We start from the raw sequence: 26,014 nt of genomic DNA, 5'->3' as shown, positions 1-26,014 counted from the left end.
AAATGTGAAATAGTGGAAAGGAATATGCGAATTCGCTAGATATTGTACGTATAATAAGAATGAGTTGCATATGGGCGGAGATAAAAGTCCTCTTCAAAGAGTTCGTACCTGAAATTATCTGCATAATTTACCAATGTTACTGTTGGTGGCCTTTGTATAAAAGTTGTTATTTATTTTCTTGATGTATGTTTTGATGTCACCTAGTTTTAGGTCTTTGCGTGGGTCAGAATTTCTAATGTACCACGGAGGTGCCGTTATTTTCCTGAGAAAGTTAATTTCAAAAGTCTGCAGTTTGATTTTGAAGCCCCACACCAGGCTGGGGACGCATAAGTAAAAATTAGGCGTAAGATGGAGATACAGATCCTTCACTTGCTGGCAAAATCAAGCGTTGGATGCTGAAATAATAATGTTGTTAAGTTTTCTTACCACACTTGTTGCTTGTTGTCCACACTTGGCAGTCGTGATGCGAGGGTTCCAGGTAAGTGTGGAGTTGAATTTGACGCCAAGATATGTTGCCTAAGTGACTTTAAGCACTTTTTCATTAAATAATGTTATGTCAACATCCACGGTTTTCTTGCGGTGACGGCCTATGAGAAAGACTTTAGATTTAGTTGCAGTAATACGAGTTCTCCACTTACAGCACCAATGTTCGAGATCATGCACCCGGCTCTGGATGCAAGTTATTGCATGACTGGGTTTGAGTGAAGAGGATAGAATAGCTGTGTCGTCAGCGTTGCAGGCGGTGATACAATTAGTTTTGTTACCAAACAAAGGGAAGTCCATGGCATGAATTATGTAAAACAAAGGCCCTGAATTAGATCCTTGAAGAACATCCGCAGCAATGTTTCTTGGGAGGCAATAATGTTGACCCTGTCTGATAGTGAAAGTTCGGTGACTGTTAAAGGAATGGATCATCAATACTAACTCCCGAGTGACGTCGAGGGTGGTAGTTTAAATATAACTAAGGCCTTGATATAGCTCCATTATGTCAGTCCTTGATACCTTGATACTTGTGTGATTATGCAGGCTTTGTACTGCAGTAGCAGTACTTACCTGCTCACGTGATTGAGTTCCGCTATGGGCATGGTGATGAGAAGTTACATGAAGTAGCTCTGCAAACGAGATATCAGGAAGTTCAAGGAATGTGCCAGTTCTGTACAGGCCGTGTGCCTTTTATATGAATGACCTACGTGGGTGGTAGTTTAAATATAACTAAGGCCTTGATATAGCTCCATTATGTCAGTCCTTGATACCTTGATACTTGTGTGATTATGCAGGCTGTGTACTGCAGTAGCAGTACTTACCTGCTCACGTGATTGAGTTCCGCTATGGGCATGGTGATGAGAAGTTACATGAAGTAGCTCTGCAAACGAGATATCAGGAAGTTCAAGGAATGTGCCAGTTCTGTACAGGCCGTGTGCCTTTTATATGAATGACCTACGTGAAAAGCATATCTAAGGACAAAAAAAAAATTTCTATGCTATCAGGATAACTTACATTTGAACTGAAAATTCACCTTTATTCAGATTCTATCTGGAAAAGTATATAGTATTTTTCAAACATTTTTATCATTGCCGCATTTTTACGAAGTAATATCCACCAGTTGTTTCAAATTATATATTTTATATAGTATTTCTTGTGTTGCAAATACTTGATCGATATTTTCTGCTGAGATCTCGTAAAGCTTTGCGGTACTGCAGAAGACGCGGAGCTGTATAGTTGATAATTAGCAATCGAACAACTTATTTGCCCTCCTGTTTATCCCGCAACGTCCTCGGTCAGAGCATCGTAGATATGCATCGCGCCATGTCGATGACATACAAAGACTGAGAGGGAGGGATTTTGGAGAGACAGGTCAGTCGTGATGAATAGGCGTGAATGCAAACCAGACCAGGAACGCAAAGTCCGGAGGGTCGTGCCTTCACCTGCGGCCCGAACATTCTAGAAAGTAAGCAGAATTTATTTCAAGTTCATCATACATCAGAAACAGGAGAAATTTATAAGTCCAATTTCATCATATGTTCGCCCAGTCACGGGGCAAGTAAAACTTTTTCCTGCATACTTTCTACCTTCTTACATTTTTCCACGAATTCGAGAAACTTGGCAGCAATCATCTGTAGGCTTTTGTCCATAGCGAAATCCAATTTAGCTGAAGTGCATCTGAGTGTGATTTTGATGGCATAATTCTATCTTTTAAGACTGGTTTTTCAGTCAGCGAAGGCAAATTCTCTGCCTGTGTTTTCTGTGCTGAATTCATTTTCTTCTTAGCAGAGGCTTTACGAATTTTTGGCCGAAATTCGAAGTGGCTATATGATCCAGCAGTTTTCGTTCTCTAGATGCTCCTGCTTTCATCATTCCTCTTGAATGAAACAAAGAAAAGCGGTAGCTTAACTTCTTTATCATCTATTTTCCTAGTAAACCGCGTCACGCTTAACACAGGAAAACCATCTTTGATCAGGTCAGCCTTAATCTCCTATTCAGACGAGTCGTCAGTCAGTCCTTAAGTGGTGTTTATTTCTTTGGTCGAAATGTGCTAAACTGCATTTCATCTTTCATTACCACAGCTAATGCTCTATCCCTAGAATCAGTCGAGTTAAAAATAAGAGTAACTTTATTTTTAGTCAGAACACCAGAATAATCCAACATAAACACAAACTTATTTGAAGAAGAGTCCTCGTAAATCACTCTTTCCCATCCTGTCTTGGGCAGAAAATGAGGACGTCGTTCACTTTTAGGAACAGTCTTAGCCGCCGATTCATGCGTAACATCATTAACAGCTTTATCCAAATTTTCAGCACAGTCCATGGCCACATGATCAGGAACTGCAGTAAGAGATTCGAAACTATTCGCCGTCTCTACATCAGAGGCCTTAGTGGCAGCGGGAGTCATTGGTTCAGGCAAACATTGCTCGCACGTGGGTTCTCGCGCTTTGGAGTAACTGTGTGCCGATTTTCGATTTCGTGATGCTTCAATGGGAATTGAAGATGGAAAAAATAGTTGCACAATGAAGCAATAATATGCATAACCAGTAGGTGAGTCCACGAAGAATAAAGTGATGAGTCGACAGATAACCAGTGTGCTACGTCTGTAACCGATCGACCATTTAGGCAGAGTAAGGAGATAACGAGTCGATGCAAAGCATAATAAAAATTATTATATTTATAAACGAAATGCAAAAATTTAGTAAATACGTAGATAAATCTCAGGAAAAAATGGTAAATTAACATGAAATGTTTACTTGTAGGGTTTATATTTATTTTAACTAACATTTATTTTAAGTTTAAACTATCTTTCCTGTCAAGCCTTACTTTCCCCTGGAATTGCCAATGCAAGAGTATGTAAATTTTAGTAGAACGTGCAAGAATTCAAATTGTCAGCGGAAGTAATCTGAGTTAAATAGAAGGGAAACGAGTTCGAAAGTGTGCTTTTCTTGCTTCACGAGCGTGGAGGTGGCTAGTTAGAAATTGAAGAACCACGCGTTTCGGCCTGTGTGCTTGCCTCGGCAGATTGTTAATCTTTCAACGCAATATTAAGAAGTTTGCTGAATTATCAGCGGTATCTTAGAACGCGGTGAGGTTAGTTACGTTTAAAGAGCCTCGTAGTTAGTCACTTGTTAGTATTCTTTTTTTTAGTTTCTTATTTTTATTTTACCGCCGGGTTGGCGTAGTTTCTGAGCGTCAAGAGCACGCATTTGTAATTTCTAAAGTTGAATAAAAAGGGATTTAAACCCTTCTCAAGACTTTGTCTACTTTCCAGTTCTTAACAGTCACCACTATTGTTGCGTGCAGGTTGGAAGCGCGCAACATTACATACTTAAAGTCTATGTAAAGTTGGAAAACAGTGATCGTAATATATTTGAGAAAAATAGCTCATATACAGTGCATTAAAACTTTGCTACGATCTATGAATTCATGGAAATCAGCGAAAAAAAGTCATTTATCACGTTTGCTTGCTTACAGTATATTATCTTGTCGTTTTAATCTTTTTGCTTTTGAGTTGTAGTATTTCTGAATTTGAAGCTTTAAAACACAAAATCACTCTGATTTATCAACTTGCGTCTAAATGTAAAGTACAATCAACCAAATGGAAGATTTTAGCATTAGTAAATGTACTACAGGCAAAATAAAATTAAAAATTCATCATTATTTTTCATGCTGTGTTCATGAAACTAATCCTGACTTAAACCATTCGGAGCATTTTCAGAAAAAATATTCGTTTCTTGTTCATGTTTTTGCATACTCAGATACTAATTTTGTTAGAAATATGGCATTTTCTTATTCCATTTTATATTTCACTATTAACGTCTGTCTTGGAAAATTGTTTTCCTTGGAAATGGCATACTTGTCCTATATATCTGCGACTGTTCTACTAAATTACATTACTAACAAGTGTGAATAAATTCCCTAGTTATACAGGAATTATCTTGAATGTTTCCTTAATCTGAAAATGCAAAATGTAACCCATGTGCAAAAATAGAGCAAGTTTATCTTAAAAAGTTCTCTACGAATACATCTTTTTCTCGGTCCTTACATGTTTTTCTGTATTTATCACTCAAGTTCATGGTGTACCTCTCTTTTATCTAATTTGTGAAGTATTCCTGTTTGAATATTAACATTTGAATTTGTTTAACTGATTTTAAAGTACGTGTATATTTTGGTCAATGCGTGGGGAAAAGAGGAACTGTCGCACTGAGTCTTCTAAGCATTCCATACTGCATTTTTCTTAAGAGTACAGTCAGTTAAAAGAGAAATGTGTTTCGTACTTTGTGAAAATTTTATTTACTTATTATGTGTCTTGCTCATGATAAATAAAAATGTTATACATGTGCGCAAGACTGTGTGGTTCCAATGTTTAGTTAAAATAATGCTTTTCAAAAAAGTGTGGTCTTTCTTAATGACATATTAAAAATGCGTTAAAATTTTTAAAATTGGTGACTATAGTAGATCCTTATATGGACTTTCTGTCATTATTACCTATTTTGTATAACTATTTGTGTGTAATTTTATTTACTATCTATGAGAAGTTAAATGTCGAAAAAGCTGTAAAAGTTCATTATTAAGCAATGTCAGTTTGAAATTTCTATCTTAAAATTATTTGTGTTAGGTCTTTTATGTTAATTACTATGTTAGATCATTATTTGGAACTCTGCTCAATATTTCGTGTAATGTATCACAACTATGTAGGAGTCATTTGTCAGATATGATAAATTAAATTTCATTCTCAAAAGGCTGTAAGAGTTCAGTGATAAATAAATTATGGACAATAGGAAATATGGGTATTTTTCAGTTAAATTACAATGCATACGTTAAAAATATTCCAAGTTAACAAATTTTTATATTCCAAGTTGAGAAAAAGGCGATAAAGTTTCATTTCCATGGCTGAATATTAATTCCATGTGTATTATAGACTTTAAGTTCTCCTTCACAAAATGTGACTATAATTCAAGTTTAAAATAATACTTTACAATTTGGATATTCTTCTCTGTAATTAAAATATAATTCAATCTTCTGTACCTTGTTAAGAGAGTAAGGCTGTGATAAGTTGAAATAGAGTAGTGTTTATAAAGTTCTGCGGTAAATGGTGGAATCATATTAAGAATCCGAGTGACGTTTCCACATGAAGGAAAAATCAAGGTTCAGTGTATGTTTGGTGATTTAAGTAGGATGTGTGCAAGAAAATACAAGATATCTTTGTAAAATATTTCAAAGAGTTAGCAAAATTTGTATTAGTAGTATAAATGAATCTTACTGAATAAAAGTGAGTGTTCTGAATATATATGTATAAATGTCTGTAGAGTAAAATAAGAAGAAATGAAGTACTATTCGTACGTATCTAAACTTAACTGGGTAGAAATGTTCCATGCATTGGTTTGAGTGGGCTTCATACCATGAAAATTTATTTCTCCTTATAAGATTTCTTTAAAGTCAGTAGGTCTTACAATAAAGAAACATGTGTAAGTCTGTATTTATTATGGGGGAAAGGAATCAGAAATACAGCATGAATATGTTTTATAAGTTAAATATTAGGGTAAATGTGTAAATGGAAAGTGTAAAAATTACATTTGTCAGACAGAGTTTGGTGAATCCTTTGCATAAAAGTGAGACGTGTAAAAGGGAATCAACAAAGTTTTGTATAGTTAGTACAATACATTAGAAGGAAAAATTCTGAGTATCTCCAACTTAGTAGTAAAAAAGTAAGAAATGTAGTATTCCAGTTAAACTATATAGAAGGAACATTGTGTATATTGGTTTAAAATTACAGAAAATATTATTTAGTGAAGTTATATGCATGCAAATTCCAGCTTAAAATTTCAAAGACTGAGAAATGTATGTAAGTTTACTTTTGGAGAAATGGAAGTGTAACATGATATTGTATTTAAAACAAGGGGAAAAATAGTTAAGGGTAAAATAAAAATGTAACAAAAAATTGAAGGGAAAAAAATAATAAAATTTACTTTTGGAAGTAAAATGCATAAGGGAAAAAACAAAAAACTGCATTTGTGTAAACAAAAAACTCAAAAAAAATTAAACTTATGAAACTAAATATTACTTTTGTAAAAAAATAAAGTTAAAAAGTAGTAACACCTTTTTTTAAAAATAAAAAACGGAAAGGAAAAATTAAATTTGTAAAAATAGATATTACTTTTGTAAAAAAAAGTTTAAACAAAAAAAAGCCTTTTTAAAATAAAAAATTTAAATGTAAAAAATAAACTAAAAATACAAAAAAGGAATAAATTTGAAAAAAAAATTGCAAAATAAAAAAGTGAAAAGAACAAAAATAAATTCGTAAAAATATAATATTACTTTCGTAAAACCAAAAAAAAGAAGTTAACTATAAAAAAAAATTAAAGTAAAAATATAAAACGGAATAAATTTGAAAAAAAAAAAAAAAAAAAAAAAAAAAACTTTGCAAGATAAAAAGTAAAAAAAAATTTTTAATTCACTTTTGTGGAAGTAAACGTCAATTTGCGAAAGTTAAAACTAAAATTTATGTTTGGGAAAGGGAAAGAAAAAGGGAATTAAAAAATTAATAAATTAACTAATTACTTAAAAAATAGTAAGAATGAGATGAAAAATGAAAACAATTAAAAATATCTTAATAAAAAAAATAAACTGTGGGAAAATCTTACATTTAAAACAGCAATGAATAAAAGTAATGATTAAGAAGCCAAAAGAAATCCTAGCCGTCGTGTAAAAACAAATGTGTGTCGCAGTTTTCATGTCTAAGCGCATGCGCAGACCTTCAGCCTTATGACATCAATGGTGCAAATCAGTCAGAGGGACAAAGAGGGCAAGATTCAAAAGATAAAGCATAGCCTTTAACGTGCTTTTCTCTCAAGCAAGAGATGGTGGGTTCGAAACCCGCTCATGGAGTTATTTTTAAAATTCAGGGAAAATAATTATTAATTGAATAAAAATTAATTAAAGGTAATTAAAATAATGAAAAATTAAATAATTAAAATACTTATAAAAAGAGTAAATAATTAATATTAATAAAGTGTTAAATAATTAATCACGTGTAAAATAGTTAAAAAAATAAATTAAAAGTGATGTCATTCCAAACACGTGGTTCAAGAGTTCGTTGCCACAAACATAAAAAATATCTGCCACAAAATATAAAAACTTTGAAAAGATCGTTGCCACAGAATCAAAACGGAACTATGATGACGTCATTCCAACGCGGGAAGGAATCCAAGATGGCGCTGGTATCGTCACTTTCGGTTGTTACGTAATTCAAGATGGCGGAGGCCACGCCCCCTATAGCCTCGGGCGCCGCCCGATTACGGGCGCTTACTACCTAGGAACTTTCTGTGCATGTTTGAGAACTGTCATTTAACTATTGCTGTTAAATATTAACTTTTTCTAAGGCGAAAACTCCAAAGATTATTCAACCTTCCAACTCCAAAGGCTATTTAAATCATTCATCTTCTGCAGTTTTTCCTCAGCACTGTATTTTAGAACTATTTTCTCAAGAACTAAATATGAAAGAAGAATTGTTCACTGTAGAATATTTACTGCTTTAATCCCAACGAGGATATAACCTTGGTCGAATGTAAGTTGTTTACCCAGAATTTCCCAACAAGATTTAGAAAATGTGCCAAACCGAGTCTTAACAGATTATTATCGGCTCCAGACTTACTATCAATGGGAAAAACCTTGAAGTTAACTTTATCTAGCCTTGTCAATGTATACACAAAAGTCATGAATAATTTTGCAGTACAATTAGCAATTTGGATACATGTAATACTAATTAAACTAATTTCAATTAACTTTCCATTAGGATTTTTAAAAGAAAAGCACATTTATGCGACATATTATTAAATTATTCCCAAGCCTTATCAAGGAAAATGCACATATTAAATTATTCCCAAACATTATTAAGGAAAATGCAATTAAATATCCAAGACCCACATACTCACTAAGAATGTCTCACTCATTAGGAATAGCAAACCTTTATCCATATTTCCACAAATGCGGCATCTTGTCGGGCATTAGTATAAAACCTGAGTAATAAACTATCTCCTATAAGCAGTATAAGGTTAAAAAGAGCATTCTTATGTTAACTTATCAGCCCTTAAGAAATAAGGTTATAAAGAAATGTTTTTAGGAGTTTTCTTCTAAATCTACCCTTTTATATGAAAGAGAAAATTCAATGAAACTACCATTTCTTTTCCTATGAAGTCATGCTCATTTCCTCTAACAGGGCAAAAACCGAAATATTTCACTTTTCCATAGATTTAGCTTTAGAATTACTTTCATCGGAAAAAGATAATGATTTTACTTAAAAAATAGGATATCTTCTACTAAAAGACCTTGAAACAATCGCGATCTTCACTCAGTAGTTCAGTTTCAAACCAAATTCATATTTTTTAATCATGCATGCAACAATTTTCACCTCCGAATTAAATTTTTTACGACTGCAACAGATATTTCAGTCGCTATTATTCAAGGTAAGTACTGAAGTATTCGCTTCTACTTTATTTTCAAAGAATGCTTATTTTTCGGTAAGCTTGAAATTGGTAAGCTCGGGCTGAGGGTGAGTGTATCATTCTGGAATTGCTCTTTGTAGAACACAAGTTTGGAGGGGAAAACCCTACACTACAACATAGCTAAAACCATTGGGTATCATGGAAATATTCGAAGATTATCAATCTGGGGGAAAAAATCAGTTATTCATAAAACCCTCACCATACCCGTTGTGTTGTTCTGTGCAGTCACTGATGAAAGCAAACTTGTTCCTCTGACAAGCGCCGATAAACAAACTTGGAGGGCTTTCAAGTTACTTGCAATCTAAAAAAATACTTATTTTCTTTAATTGTGCTGAGATTTTCTGTTTCAATATTAGCAATACCGTAAATCTCGTACCAAAGCTGTCACGTTGCTTGTCACCTAAAGCGAGCCATGAAGGCGAACAAAGGGATGAACTCCCTTCAGGCTTATGATCATTCTGCCGTTTCTTTCAGCAGCAAGAAAAAGGCGTCCGTCTGGTATGAAGGTCAGCGGTCGAAAATGAATAATTTTCGACTGCTGACCGAATTAAGAACTTGAATTAAGGAGCAATATACCCTTCTTCATGCCTTCAAAAGAGGCGAGTAAATATATCGAAAACAGAAAAAAAGCAAAAATCCAAGATTGGAAAAAATCAGTAATGAAATGATCAAGGTATTGGACCCAAAAAATGCTCTGCAAGTTCACGAAAATTATCAACTGTCTGGTCAAAATCCAAACTTTCCCAGCCATTTAAGATTACTGTCAGTTCGCCTATTCTGAAACCGATTAAAGATCCTGCTAACCAAGCTGCATACAGGCTAATCAGCTTGGTATTGGTATCAAGTTAAATCGCAGAATCTATCACTTACAGGCTGAACAACTTCATTGAAGAAAATGACATCCTGATTCCTCAGCAGCACGACTGTAGAAAAAAGCACTGCAACACCCATCAGCTTTATCGTGTGACCGAATTCATCGCTGAACTTTTCAGACACAAACTATCACAAGAGCTCGCTTCATCGTTAAATCAAAAGCCTTTAATCGTGTATGTTACAGGGACAAACTAATCACACTAGGATTCCGAGATTACATCATTATCATCAGTTCCTAGCTACACGATAGATATTTTGTCGTTCGCTATACGAATATCTATCCTTGCAAATGTCAAACAAGGATCGTTCCTTGCACTCGCATTATTTTGTTTTTGCGAACGACATTCCATTTATTCCAAATACTGCCCTTGCAGTGCATGAAGATACAGCCATCTCATCTCAAAATGCGTCCATGACCTTCAGTCGAGCATATACTATAGGAACATGTCCTTGCAACTGGAGTCCTGGCTAATCAAATGGAAAATAAAATTGAACTTTTAAAATTCTGAAGCTTTTCATCAAGACAAAAAGATTGGATCTAAATGCCAATATTAGTATATACAATACTGCAATACCTTCGGCCAAGCAACGTTAAATACTTTGGTGTTATTTTAGATAAGAACGCTCGTGAACCTTATAGGTTACACATATTATTAATAAGTTTCAACTTCCTAAAATCTGACTAAATCCTTACTAATGCCCTAAACTCCTCTACCGCGCTAGAAAATAGTAGCGGGATAACGCTAGTTTAAAGTCTCGTATATGCTATTAAGTTACTTCTTGTATAAGACAATATTGCGTCCCGTAATTATAGATACCTGTTCCGTCTGGGGTCATTTTTGTATTTCTGCACTTACTAAACTAAAAACGATTCAAAATGTAACCCTCCATCAAATCACAAAAAGTCGTTGGTTCATTGGCAAAGACGCAATTCATGATGAAGTCAATGTTCATAAAATCAGCGATTGTGTGGTTAAAATTGCAGAAACGTTATTTAGGAAAATTCATTAACATAATGATTATTCCTCAGAAGAATTACAGTTTTACAGATCAGCGTTAGTAGAAAAAGCTAAGAGCGGTTCTGCTGCATTTAACTCAGCTGTTATTTTATTTAGTTCTCATCAAGTTATTTAATTTACTCTGCTTAGTCACTAATATAATTTTAACTTTAGTTATTTAGTATATGAGATAATTAGGGTCTTAAGAGAATCCCACCGCCTAACCAACGCCTGATTTGTATGAAATCGTACTTGCTAACTACTGAAATGACTCTGAGCTATCACCTGTCCAGAAGCCATACCTATTCCAGATTTGGATCCAGGATCCATAGCGTTGCTCGTCAGATCTGACGCAGGACATATCACTTGCTCTGATGTGCGCCCCCAAGGCCTGCAGTGTGAAAATATTCTTATGTGTTTTCGATTCCCTACTGACAACAAGAACTTTATATTGACTACAAGATTGCGTTAGAGTATGTTTATTGGTAGAAATGTATCAGAAACGAATACTGGTTTGTTATATCCAAAATTAAAAAGAAGGTTAATCTGTAATAGACAAAATTGTACGCTTCTTTTTAATACATTAGTAAGAAAGCAGGAAATTTCAGTTTATCCTACTTGTTTTCATATGTAAATACCGGCTACTTCATCCCGTATTTACTACAGGTAATTATTTTAAAGCCAACACTTAATGTTGGTAAAGATTATTTGTTTTCTGACAGAACAAAATTCAGACAGATCGGTGTTAGCACTTGGGAGAGTAACCACCCATGTGACAGAATACCGCTAATCAGCGTTGATGCAGCCTTCTGCCCTGCAAATTTCACAGCTATACTGATCCATGTGTCAAAATAACTTAAACCAACTAAATGTATCTTTATCATTATCATATCTCAGCAATTGAGAAGTCAATTTACATGATATTTTACGCCATCGTGTTGTTTGTATCTCGTCGTTTATCTTTAAACACACTTAACGTCTGTCACGTGTGTATCACAAAGCATGTTTACTACACACTGGCCTGGGCCAGCCTTTCACTTCGTAACTGCAATTCCCTATAAGGACCTATCCTTAGACGAGGTCTCTCCAAATCGGGGTTATTTGAAATGCGTGTAATTAGAGATGAAATTCTTGCTTACAGAGCCACAAAACAAAGTGTCAAAGCAATACGTATCGAAAGAAGTTAACGGACAGCTGAAGAACATGATACTGTTTCCGATTTTATTTTGTTCCCAACTATCCTGGGAAAAGAGTACCCTACTACCCTATTAATTTTTTAAAGAACATTAATAAATAACGATAAAAAATTTGTACATCTGCCTTGTACATGAGAGTAAATCTATTTCTAAAAGGGTATAAGTAAGTATTTCTAAAAGGGTATAAGTAAGTATTTCTAAAAGGGTATAAGTAAGTATTTCTAAAGGGGTAAAAGTAAGTATTTCTAAAGGGGTAAAAGTAAGTATTTCTAAAAGGGTATAAGTAAGTATTTCTAAAAGGGTATAAGTAAGTATTTCTAAAAAGGTATAAGTAAATATTTCTAAAAGTGTATAAGTAAGCATTTTAAAAGGGATTTGATTTTAGGTGCTGAATAAGTGTCATTATTTTTATCATAAAATAAGAGTTTGTAAGAAGTTTTGAAAAACAGAAGTGAAGAATTTTGAAACTTAAGACCTCTGAATTGTAACTGCGACTTTACTGATATTCAAAGTAAAGTACAATTGTTAGACAAAAAAGAGCTTTAATTTGGAACAGATTTTGAATAAAACTCCAAATTAAAATTACTTGTTGGCCTAATTTGAATATTACGTTGAAATGTTTCGCTTCCATTTCAACTTTTGTTTGATGGGTGCTTGCATTACAAATATTAGTAGTTAACAAAGCGTACTGCAGCAATTTACCGAACGAAACCTCATAAATAATGCTTAATCATATATGAAAACAATTAGAAAGAAGAATTACTCAGAGTTTTAACGAATTTATAATTTGCAATGCCCCCCTGAAAATGATACTCCCGTGAAAGATTTTCCAAAGAGAAATTTGGTTGTTAATCATATTGCACAGGTGGCCAACTACGAAAACCAGCCATGCAGCCAGACCGTTCACTCGGGTTTGAACTAAGGAAGAACTACCAGTGTTCTGCAGTGGGGAATGGGACCATTCGACGTGGCCATTTCGCCGCCAACACATTTTTCTTTACACAACTGTATTACATCTTGCCGTATTATATTAAGCTGATTTAAATTAATAACACTGTTTAGTTTAATAATTTCATTTAATTTAAAAACCATTTTATATAAAATAGTATATAAAATGTTCTTGTGCTCAGTTTTATACAAATACACCGTTATACATGACATTAATTTTAAGAGACTAATGTGCTGACAAGATTCCAAAGTAATTCAGTTTTCAATTCAGATTTAATAAAAATGTGAATTTCCTGCTTGTATGTGTGATTTCTCTGAACTAGCCGATTAAAATTTCAAGAAAAAATATTGTACCCGCATAATTTTAAAATCTATAATATAACTTCTGATATAACAGAAATTTAGCCCCAGTTCTCTTTGATACTAATATAATTGTCCAACTAACAATGCGTAATTTCTTTACATATCATACTTGTAAATAACTATATATATTACAAGCAACCTTTATTAAGTACACAAAAGGTAAACAGAATTATAAAATTAAATAAATTTAATTCGAGTATAATACGGCAAGATATAATACAGTCATGTAAAGGAAAATAAGTCTTGACGTCGAAACGTCCCGGCGGTGAAACTTCCCGTCGGCGAAAAGGTGACGGTGAAATGGCGAAGACGAAAAGTCCTAGATACTTGCAGTGTCGGTCGGTGGAGGTTTTAGCGCGCGAACTTGCGTATGGTGAACCAGGATCAATTAGAGATCCTTTCCTAGTTCACAACTAGAACATAAGTTCTTCAAACCTAGTATCACTTACACGTAGTATCTTCAAATCATAACACAATAATTAGATATAACACGAAGCATAATCTTCAGTTGATTTATCTAGACTTAAGTTAAAATAAATCTAGATTTATCTAGACTTAAGTAAAAATCTGAGCAAAAATCAAACCTTTTTAATATCCGAGTTAATGCCTTGGATAGTAAGAATGCTATTTCGCGTTTTCGTAAAAACTGAATTATTTTTCGTACCTCATATTTAGAGGTCAACTCCCTAAATATAAGATACCTAATTCTTAATAACGGGGACACTGTTCTTTACACACTAAAGCAATGTAATATTATGAAACGTAATCTGGGAACTAGAAACTAAATCACTTGTTTCAGACTTAACATAGCTGACTGGTAATAACAATCGAATTTTATTATTTTAATTTCAATAAATATTTAAGCAGTTTTCTGTTGGGAAAAATATTCAGAAAAATTAGTAGCATTCTCAATATTTTTTTGTTTGGTGCTGCTGGCATGCGATTAACGTTTCTAGTATTTATCAACTAGCTGGTTATTTGTTTAGCTTTAAGTGACTTTTCACATTCTTCGATTCTCTTATAGTACAGATTTAGACTTCCTTTTCTTTTGTACAAAATTTAAAAAAAAAATTAACAAATCTCCAGATAAAACGAAAGTGGCTGGATTCAACAGCAGTAAGGGAACTGCTTAAAATATTTCATTACTCTCAAAGAAAAGGAAGTCTAAATCTGTAGTAGAAGAGAGTCGAAGAATGTGAAAAGTCACTTAAAGCTAAACAAATAACCAGGTAGTTGATAAATACTAGAAACTTTAATCACATGCTAGCAGCATCAAACAAAAAAATACTGAGAATGCTACTAATTTTTCTGAATATTTTTTTTCTAACAGAAAACTGCTTAAAAATTTATTGAAATTAAAATAATAAAATTCGATTGTTATTACCAAGTCAGCTATGTTATGTTTGAAGAAAGTGATTTAGTTTCTAGTTCCCAGATTACGTTTCATAATATTGCATTGCTTTAGAGAGTGTAAAGAACAGTGTCCCCGTTGTTAAGAATTAGGTAGCTTATATTTAGGTAGTTGACTTCTAAATATGAAGTATGGTTTCTCCCTTATCAAATTGTGATGTTACATGATTGAAACATTTACTCTAATCTGAGTCACATCTGAAACATTTACTCTAATCTGAGTCATATCATCACAACCTATCAAATGACACATAATACTATGGAATCATTCTTCATGTACCGAAACTATAGTAAAGGATTTGAAACCTGTCTTAATTTTGTTTTAACTGAGTATAATTATAATTATAGCCTTTACATAATCTGTAACAACAATTATTACTTCTCAAAATCAGTTTTAATGCTTTAACAGAAAACACAACAGAGCATTGAACAAGAGAATAATATTATTTCATAATCATTATTTTTGAGGATTAACTTATTTCATATGCAATACTTATAACATCCAGCTAGGTCTTGGAACATAAATTGTACCTTCACATGTAACATTAGATATGATTCAGATACTAAGACGAATGAAATATTTTAGGACGACTTATGTTCTCTGTACGTTAAGTTCTGTCAAACATAGTTTAGCTTCCATGAAGATTACAGAAAGCTTAAACGCGCGATACAAACCGAGGCAGTGCAAGTTATTTAATAGGACACTATATAAACCTCATATTTCTAATAATACATATATCAATGTCTGAAGCTCTTTAAGATTTGTTTTTTAAAAGCAAAGAATTGAACGAATCTCACTTAAGGCTAAAATATTAAAGCTACAAAAAGTCATTGTTGGTCACAGTAAAAATATTAAAGATTTCAAAAACTGAAATGCTGTTATGTACTTCTAAAGCATATCAATGAAAAATCTTTCATTGAAGATAAATTCAATCGGTGGCGGTCTATAAAGTCTTTGCATCCGTCGTTTCCAGATTATATAGTAGACATTGTAAACCATGGTGAAGATTAGAAAGATGACAAAAACGCAGATGACTGGGATGAATTTATCAATGCTGGACGATTTTGCTAAAAAGAAGAACGTCAGGGCAATGGCCAGAAACCAACCAAGGTAACAATTCAGCATAATAAAAATGCGTCTCAAGCAGGCTTCCATGACACCAGATAATCTGCAACATACGAAATAAAAATTTGATTAGGATAAAATTATCTTGTTATCCCCATATTTGATTTCGAATCAATAACCACTTGGCAATATTTCATATTACTTCCCTGTACATTTAAAAAACGGAGCATCTAAATGAAATATAATACGACTGAATTTTTTTCAAATCTCTTTGGAATGATTACCCTGACGTCAGCTTGGCATCTAAGAAGTCTACTTTTTGGCATGTTTGTGGAATCGGAATACCTTTACGCCCAAAGCTATTCAGTTCTTCGTCAAATTTAAAAGATAGATGCGATATATTGTATTGAGTTCTGCTTTATTTTGTTCTGAATTAAAAGCGCAATGTTAACCGTATATGTTCCTTCTACAAAATGCTCGAAGTCATATACACGCTGCATGAAATATTTTTTACCCTGTTAAATTATAAAGTATACATAAAGTACATTGTGTAATCATTAAGCATTTTTGCATTCCAAAAATATAAACTGACATACGCAGAATGTTTCATAATAAAATTGCAAAAAACAAAAACACTGAATACACTTAAGTCGGAAGATGAAAAATATCCAATGAAATATAAACAATTTTCTTTCTTTTAGCCGTCGGCAGAAGAGCTGGTCCACTAAGTGCTCTTCAGCCTGTCGGGTCCTGTCGGTGGGATTAAAAAAAAATTCGAGCTTAGTATTTTGTCCTCCAGGAATTGACTACATAAAAAAAAGGAATATTAAAAGAAGGACCGGGACATGGAGAGAAAATACATGCTGGTAATGTCTGTTATGGAGGCTAAGTGAAAAATGCTGATGACCTTATCTTGAGCACTGGAAAGCTGTTGTTATTTGTCGAGTGCAATGTTTCACAGTTGTAATACACACTAACAGTTACACAAATTTTAAATAAAGATGCTGTAGATGCTATATTACAAAGAGCTTTGCAAATGTGTAGTGTTACGTATTCATGATATTTCAATACAGATTTTAGACACCTTTCCACTGTTATCATATATGTGAAGCACGAAATTCATAACAAGAGCAGGGTGTCGATGCAGGTAAAGTTGTAAAGGAGAAGTATGTACAAATATTGGTTAATCTTTAGATTATGGTAACTTGGCGAAAATTTGGCGACCAAATCTGCTACAGCAACCCTCTATTTTTTTTTTTCGCCGCCATTTTGTCTTCACGAAGTAAAGACATGTTTCTTTTCTTTTTATTTACTGAACACTTTTTTCCAACAATCTGCTATCCGAATTACACTTATGCTAGAAATTTTATGGAACAAAACTGCTTAATCATGACAAATATTAACTGCCAAATTGGGAAAAAGTGCAGAATCGCAAACTCCTTGCCGTGTTTTTCAGAATCGCATATACACATAAACCATGTACACGTCGACTTAATTTTACTTAAAAAAACATCCCAGAATTGCACAAAAATGGCATTGCGCACACTCTTCACTATATCCATGTACACTGCTTTTTTCTCATAAATTAGAAAAATTTCACGAAAATGCATGAAAATTTTGTGAATCTTTAAATCCGGTAAAAAGAACATATATGAAATTACCTGATCGCGAAAAAATATATACCCTTTCCAAGGATGAACATTTCCACGTATAAAATAAACAAAATATCCAAAAACTTTTACCTCTAAATTATCTATTTTATTATAAATGTCACCAACGAATTTATACCGCAAACATTAAAAATGGTTACAAATACTTAAATTATTGCCATGCACGTTTACTTCCACTGAAACGTATACCAAATTCCTACAAACATAATTCACAAAATAACTATCATTTAATTAAAATATAATTAAATTAAAAACACTACTTAAAATATAAATAAGCACATACATTAAATTAATAAAAATTAGCTTACAATCTTAATTACTTTAAACTAAATCATTGCTAATAACAATTTTCCAATAATACCATATTACTTTACTTAGTCTTTACATTTAGAACAATGCATAAAAATAATATCCTCAAATAATTAAAAATACTAACTTACCTAATCTTCTTCAAAATCTTGATTACGTGGCGGATAAACTTTGCTTATAGATTAAATAATCCAGTAGTCAACTGGCATTCTATTCACCCACTAATAAGAAATTAATAAAATCTCCCCCATACTCAAACGACTTTCAGCAAACCACGTACCCTTCCTTACACTCCGTTTCACAAAATGTCCATTTTCACCAGATTTCTTGCACCGCCATTCAAACTTATCTGTAATATCCTTCCTTTCAGACAATCTCATTTCATTCCCACATGTTGGACATTCATACTTATTCGCAATTAATCCTACACTCATACACCATTCAACCAATTCTTTTGAATTATCAGATAAACGCATTAAAAATTTAGAATTCACTTTAGATAGCGCCATGCAATTCAAAAATTAATCAACACTCTTTCACACAACACACAATGAAGCTTAATACAAAATAATATAGTACTACAGATATTTTTCCAAATTTTTACCCTCTTTTCCGATTAAAGAACTGTATTTCGTCCATTAATGTCACATGACATCTCATGATCTCTCATTTCCCTCACACAAAATAATGCGTAATCGGAACTGAGTACTTCTCACATTATTCCCAAAGTCCTAGGTGATTTATCGCCTCAAATATGTCGCCAAACTACCTGTTACCATATTCCAAAGATTAGCCCAAATATTTATACATTACCAATCATGAAGCAAAACAAATCACAATTTAGGCTTTTATGCACACACTAATAGCAAGTTATCCTGGTAGAATTGTAGACGTTATGTTTATATTGTGCCCTAGTAGTAATTAAAAATACATTAAATAAATGCTGAACTCGGAATTACATTAACACGGATAATGCAATGTTAGGTGCTATATGAATTCGGTAAAATATGTATGCAGATTGATTTACGAATCATACATAATTACAGATAATACCTGTTTGTGCATATTTATGATACAAAAACAATCGATACGGTAGAATTATAAAAATAACGTACCTGCTAGTGTTCAGTGCAAAATTTTAATAAAACATCCTTAGGGCCAAACTGAATAATTAGGCATAAATAAAAAAATTTAACTGCGAGTGAAAAATCAGATGAATATAAAGTTGGAGTAATCATAAGAAAAAGGTATTGAATGAGAAAATTATTATACAGTAAAAGTACATAAAACAAGGCATTAAGCAATTTAATATGCATGGTTTGTCCGGAAAGTAGTAGGGTTGAATTTTTTAAAATCTTTATCCACAATTTTGACACATAGACTGAGTTTTCAAAACATGTGCATTCTGCATCAACACAGCGTTTTCAGCGAGTCTGCCAATAACTGAAAGTTCCTTAGAGAACTTGGAAAGCTCTTGAACCCCCTTCATTACAGCCTTTTGAATGGCATGGACCGAGCCGTACGGCTCGTGGTGCCGTCATTTCATGACCCTTTTCAGTCGGGGCGACAGGAAGAAGTCTGAATAAATGACATCTTGACTTAGCGAGGCTAGGAAAGCTGTGTGATGCCATGTTTGGTCAGGAAGTCTATGACAGCAAAGACGGTGTGGCTCTTCGCATTGTCATGATGGAGCCGCTATGATGCAGCGATTTCTGGACGGACACCGGCGACCCGTTTTCTGAGTCAAATACAAGTACAGCCGATATGTCGCCTCCTTAAAACTTCTTACCCCGCCCGAAAAGTGTCACGAAATGATGTCACCACGGCTCGGTCCAGGCCATTAAAGAGGCCGTAACGAGGGAGCTGAAAAACATTCTAGTTTATGCGTTCCAGGAGCCTTCAGTGATTGAGCCTTCAGGTAATATCATCGCGCATAAGCAAACAGAATGATTATTGATCAAATGAATTCTGCTTCAAAATTTTCAATTGCTTTTTTTTTTTTTTTTTTTTTTTTTTTTTTTTGTACCTGCTGTTGTTACTATTAAGAAAGATTCAATGTTGATTATAAAATTTTGGCAATTGTCTAATCACCAACAGTCGTGATTAAATTCTTCTACAACAACGTTATCCTCATAATGAAAGGTTTTGTTAAAAAACTCAAAATGAAATTTTACTATTCTCCAAAATCAGAAATGGCGCTGCAACGAAAGATCATGCCTCGAGCGGTTGAGTTACAGTGGATAAAAAGAAGTATGGGAAATTGTTGGAATTGATCATATTAAGCTATCCAAGGAAATACTTGACAATTTTAGCTGCACATAGCGAACAGAGGAGGTAAATAAACACACAAATCTAATGAAGCCTTTTACACAAAATAATCTGTGTCAAAAAAGTACTGGCAAACTTCTAACAGCTATACAGATTTTGTTATTTTGAGGTCGCGTGATTAGACGATAAAAAACCTCTGTCCGTATAAATCCTGCAGTGCTACTTTAAAACCTTTAAAACGTTATTTTGCTAACACTGTGATAAAATGGCTTCGAAATCTTAGGAGTTGGATGTTAATTCTAAAAGCATGCTTCTTCAGCTCAGAAATGAGGGTTTAATTTATCGGGCTGTAGGAATACAACCGAACATAAATTGATTTACTGTTAGAAGTGTTATAAAAGTGCACAAAGAGACAGTGTCGACAGAAAATAACATTACAAGTGGACGGCCTCGAATATTTTCTGCAAGGGAAAACGGGCATTATTAAAGAGATTAGGAAAACTCCTAAAATAAGTGCACTCCCGTTAGCCAAAGGTGTTGCTAACACTTCGCATAAAACTTTCAGTGAACAGACTGTACGGAATGTTAAACCTGAAGGGAGTTATTATGGAAGGGCAGCTAGAAAGAAACATTTCATTTACAAATAAACAGAAGTAAGATTAGATTTTGTAAAATCTCGTGTTAATTTATCAGACGAGCTTTGGAATACAGTTATTTTCTCCAACAAATCAAAGTTTAACATTTTCGGGAGTGAGGAACGACAATATGCGTATAGAAAGCCAAACACTGAACTAGAAACACAACATTTAACACTGACTGTGAAACATGGTGGAGGGAGCGTCATAGTTTGGGGCTATATGGCAGCCAAACGAAGCTGGTAACCTATGCTTTATTCATGGTATTATGGCAGCCCGTACTTACACTGACATACTGCGCTATAACTCGAATTTCAGTGCCCAAATACTTGTCTTAGGAATATCATTCGTGTTTCAACAGGACAATGACCCTAACAGCAGAGCTCACCCGAAAGTAGTTGCTCTATAACGTTCCTCGCTAGGTAGACACCCCCTCAATTCCGTGACATAAATCCAATTGAAAATTTATGGCACAAATTGGATCCAGAAGTCAGGAAACAAAATTTCTTATAAAGATGAACTTAAGAATATACTCCTGCAATAATGGAGCAAAATTCCCAATAGTAAAGCAAGACTTTCGTTTTCTCTATGAGAAATAGATTACAAGCTGTTATAAATGCAAAAGGTATTAATATAAATTATTAAATTTTGTTCACACATTTTACTGCGTGATCTTGCCAGTACTTTTTTGACACGCAAGTTTACGTTTTTGTTGTATATTTTGTGTAAAAGACATACTAAAACGAAAGTTTTATTAAATTTATGCGTTTACTACCTCCTGTGTCCGTTATGTCTACCTAAAATTGTCAAGCATTTCCTTTGTTAGCTAATATGATCAATCATAGGCAATTGCCAATACTTATTTTAGCCACTGTAAATAATTAAGGCAAAGCAATTCGAGAGCTATCTGCCTATGGTTTCGAGGACATAGCCTGTTCGACCGTAGGTCGAACTACCAGCATTTATCTAATTTACGGCTCAGTTCTAGTAGACCAAATCGTGTCGCAAAGAAAAAGGTTTACAGATGCAGGTTTCAAGGTTCGCGCATTCTTTTACTGACAGCTATTCAATTTGTTTACTTCTGGTCTTAGTCACGTACTTTTTCCTAAGAATATTTTGTAAGAATCCTTATTATTTTATTGCAAATAATTATTCGAGTCATCTGCAGCACTTTCCCACATATTAATTATATATATTTATTAATTATATATATTTCCCACATATTATATATATTTAATTATACATATTATATATATTAATTATATATATTTCCCACATATCCTACGCTCAATGTATAAACCTAACAGTAGTGACGAAAGATATTCTGGAAACGTCGAACCAATTTCCAACCAGGAGAACCTTCTTTTTTACACTTTCTAACAATACAGCTCCAAATGGTTTCGTCGTTAACAGAAAGTTTCATGTTGCTACCATTTTCGCATACTCGCTTATCAGATTCCTTGCAAAAATTATATGGCATCCATCTCATCCCTTGTTAAATTAGATTGTTAACGTCACAAACACAAAAGCAAAAGTTCTAATAAAGTAGTTCTAATAAAGTTCTAATATATTTTTAAATAATTCGAATTCGAAACCTCATCAAAAATGACTATAAGAACACACAGCGAGGGCAAAAATGCAACGCGGTGCTAATATGAGATTACATGGCAAGGTATAAAGCCTCGAGAGCTATCTGTTTAAGGGTAGGGATGCCTTCGCGGAGGACCTGCTAAGGGAACCTGGCTCGTACACACGTTACTCATGGCGAAAACGCCCATGAAGCCAGTGCGTTCAGTGACTTTACCGCTCTGCCACTGTTGGGCCAGTTTATTCTCGGAGGCCGCTTTAATAAAAAGATACCAAAATAAAATTAGATACTGTTATGCATACGTACGTATTACTTCGTAGCTATTGCTCTTTAAATGCTAAAGAAGTGGTTGTATTAGTGAAATTTCCTTACTTCTACTCTACTAATTATAAAATAATTCGATTACATACACTTGTAAACACTTCTACCATTAAAGCATTCAGACTTTTTTTAAAGGTTAACAGTCATCTCCTTAATACACAATATTAATTTTTATCCTCTCAAAACCCCTATTTTTTAAACGGCCTTTTGGAACTAATCTTTGGATTATGGTAACTTGGCGAAAATTTGGCGACCGACCCTGCTACAGCAACTTACTAGTTTTTGTTTGAACGCCATTTTGTTTTCACGAAATAAAAGCATTTTTTTATTTTTTAACTCAACATTTTTTTTCCCAACAATCTGCTAGCCGAATTACGCTTATGCTAGAACTTTTATGGAACAAAAATGCTTAATCATGACAAAGATTAGGTGCGAAATTGGGAGAAAGTGCAGAATCGCAAACTGCTTGCCGCGTTTTTAAGAATTGCACATACACGGTATCCATGTACACGTCGACCTATTTTCACTTAAAAAAACATCCCAGAATTGCACAAAAATGGCATTGCGCACACTCTTGACATTATCCATGTACACTGCTAAAGTCCTAGCTAGTAACCTTTATCGTCTTACCAAAATGTCGCCAAACTACCTGTTACCATATTCCAAAGATTAGCCAAATTTTGTAATAAAAGAATAAATTTCATAAAGAATAAATTTCATAAAGAATAAATTTCATAAAGAATAAATTTCATAAAGAATAAATTTCATAAAGAATAAATTTCATAAAGAATAAATTTCATAAAGAACAAATGGACAGCCAAACAACAAAACCAATTAAAACAAAAGTGAAATAAATACCTGAAAGGTTTGTATTACCGTACGAAGAGCTATCTACTTAAAAGCACGGTGTTCACACAACGCGGAATTAGAAGCGAAATGATCAAATGTTAATGTTTACAAGGCAGAAAGCTCTAGGCACTGACGTCACAAACGAAAGTTGCAAATGGCAGACGATATATGGAAATTAGTTGAAGATATTTGAAACATTTCTACTACGTTCGTTTCAGAATCACATCTTTCATTTAATAATTTATGAAAATAAAATTTACGGTTAAATTATAGCATGAATATGTTCTCCAATTCCGAAATCATTCATTCAATTCTAACAGTCATTCCAATTCAAAATCACTTTGAAGAGCCATTAATGGGCATAATTTTAGAGTATATTATTAAATACTAAAACACAATTCTAAAATAAGAAAATCCTAGGAACATCCTAAAACACTTAAATTTCTATACGACATTGTAAAATCAATTCTAACCGTTATTGTACGATTTATACATTTAGTAGATTCTTTTTTTCAGTATTCTATTTTTTATGCCGGAAATCAAGGGAAAGGTATAGAGATAACGATGAGGTATAGAATTCTTTTTGAAATATTTACAAGTGTGTTCATAATATGTGTGAACAAAATTGAGAGTCACAATAGTTTTATTTAAATTACTTTTATTACTTTTATTTAAAGGCTTTCTCCGTTTCTCCTTTGGAAACTAGAGTTCATAGTTTCTTATGCGACGTGCCCTAGCGACAATAGTTTATTTAGTTTCTTTTGGACACATAAACAATAAAATATAAAACCTGAAATTCAGATTTTATATTATGTCTACATGGGAAAATTTCAGATTTTATATTGTCTACAGGGGCGTCTTTTTCACGGAGGATTCAAAGCGGAGTTTGAAAAATGATACAGACATTCAAAGTCATTCGATGCAAAATACTGTTAGACATTGTAAAGTCTTTGCTTTGCTACGCTGCCAACATAATTATAGTAAGAAATGTAAAGAAACCTCGCGCATAAACGCTTTGAAATCGTTGAGTTTGTTAATTAAAAATTTGTTAAAGTTTTACAAAATATGAAATCGATGATAAGATAAATTCCAAATACCAAATTTGGGCTTCCAAATGCCCATATAAGAGTGGAGGACTACGTTATTCAAAATTTGATGTGTCTAGACAGTGTTATTTTTTCACAGTGCAAGAAGCATTCATATATTCATGCAAATTCTTCATTATTTAATTCCTTTAAATATACTGCAGGGCTCTAATGTTTGAAGGAAGCAAGATGTTTGCAATAGAAATAGTGAATAGAACTTTATTCACTATTCCTATTGCAGACACCGTTCTATAGGAATAGTAATAGAACTTTATTCTCGTCATTAACTAGACTTTGTTTACGTATAATTGGTATCGCAAAGCGCGCGTTGTCTTTCCGCTTAAGAAAAGGTTTTCTTCCGTTGAAACATTTTAAACAAAACTAGTCCTTATTTACGTTATATGTGGGGAAAAAAACCCGTAAAAGTGTCAATGGAGGTGGAAAACATACTGGCATTTATATCCGGATAGAGCAAATAATGGTTATCTAGTTTATCTAATCATCTGTTGGCGTCCTTCTAGAATTTGGTCACCTTAGTCATATTATAAATCAAAGTGTATTTAACAATCAACGGTGAATACTCAGGGCTTTGAATGTAAAACGTAGCTAGTACAATGTAATATTATATACCAGAAGTAAATTATGATTTCTGCTATAGACGAAGTCTGCTCATTCACAAATTACAGTTCATTTCCATTCTACATATTTTGCTTCAATATTTAGAAAGAAAGAACGATTTCTACTGTTATCGTATATTAGGCATTAAAATAATTTGTTTCATTTTCCTGTTAGTCAACATATGCTAGTTAACAAACGTTGGGAAAGGTGGGAGACCTGTAGAATAAATTCTATGTAGTTAATTGAAAATTAGAAGTATAATCTTAGATATTACTTATTCGGAATCATTTATAGACGTACAAGATTACTGGTTACAAGAAACATGCAAACAATCTTCAGCACGTGTGTACGTATCTCTGTACCTACTACATACTCTACTTGTGACGTATCGCTCAGTTATTACCCTATCTCTTGCGTAATTACTTCTGTACAAATTATTAATTTTTTTGCTCACCCTGTTTGTAGCGAACGTAAATAATTTAATATTTTCTTGTATTGTATATGTTATGTTTATTAGCTTTGTTTTCTTGCATTAATTGTAGCCTAATTTCATAGCATATGTTTCTACACCTACCTTACAGTTGTGTCATCCTTCTTATTTTTGTGACCTTCCTATTCCTTTAAAAAATTTATTGCGTCTTCAGGCCAAAACGGCAGTATAGTACCAACTCAGTACCTTGAAGTGTAGTCTTTAGATTTTATACAACTGGTATTTAAGCCGTATACTTCTTTTGGTTACCGAATTCTCCTCTTTCTAAAGCTACCCACATAGCTTTCGTGAGTTGTTTATTCTGGGGTGCAGCAGGAATATATCCTGCTCTTACCCAA

At 33.4% G+C, this 26,014-nt stretch overlaps 1 long non-coding RNA gene across 1 annotated transcript; it reads right to left on the bottom strand.

Moving 5' to 3' along the window:
- Window positions 1-15,455: 15,455 nt before the first annotated feature.
- On the bottom strand, window positions 15,456-23,625 carry LOC118183834 (uncharacterized). The gene is made up of 2 exons (XR_004757298.2): window positions 23,493-23,625; window positions 15,456-15,946 (listed from the first exon to the last, which is right to left on the bottom strand). It is a non-coding gene; the product is annotated as an uncharacterized LOC118183834 (long non-coding RNA).
- Between the last annotated feature and the right edge of the window lie 2,389 nt (window positions 23,626-26,014).

This window comes from Stegodyphus dumicola, chromosome 11 (assembly GCF_044657685.1).
Source record: "Stegodyphus dumicola isolate Sdum_Otavi_A_Nest chromosome 11, ASM4465768v1".
NCBI classification, from domain to species: Eukaryota; Metazoa; Arthropoda; class Arachnida; order Araneae; family Eresidae; genus Stegodyphus; species Stegodyphus dumicola.
This window is presented reverse-complemented; position numbering and strand designations above follow the sequence as displayed.